We start from the raw sequence: 409 nt of genomic DNA, 5'->3' as shown, positions 1-409 counted from the left end.
TATTATTAAAGAAAAAAAAATGCATGCATGAGAGAAGAAAAAGATTTGGTTCTGGTGGTGGTAACAAGTGTGTAGAAAATTTACTCGGTTTGATCTACAATTTTGATAAATTACTTCTACCACTGAGTTTGTTATTTTAATATACAGTATGAATAATTTTACCTTCTTTGAGAGTTACTTTAGAATACCCATTTTATTAGAAGAAAAATTATAAGGTTGTTGTTATTGTTGATTGATGTTCTCTATTGTTATTACGAAGAGTCTGATGTATCCATTAATTATTGTAGTGAAATTTTTTACTGTGCGTGGTTTTTATTCTATCGAGGAAAGTTTTCAACATTAAAATTTATGTTTGTTTCATTTTTAATTTTCTGTCAATTATTTTTGCTTTGTGGAATTGTATTTTCTA

Source organism: Cicer arietinum, chromosome 3 (assembly GCF_000331145.2).
Source record: "Cicer arietinum cultivar CDC Frontier isolate Library 1 chromosome 3, Cicar.CDCFrontier_v2.0, whole genome shotgun sequence".
Lineage (NCBI taxonomy): Eukaryota > Viridiplantae > Streptophyta > Magnoliopsida > Fabales > Fabaceae > Cicer > Cicer arietinum.
Note: the sequence above shows the minus strand (reverse complement) of the source record.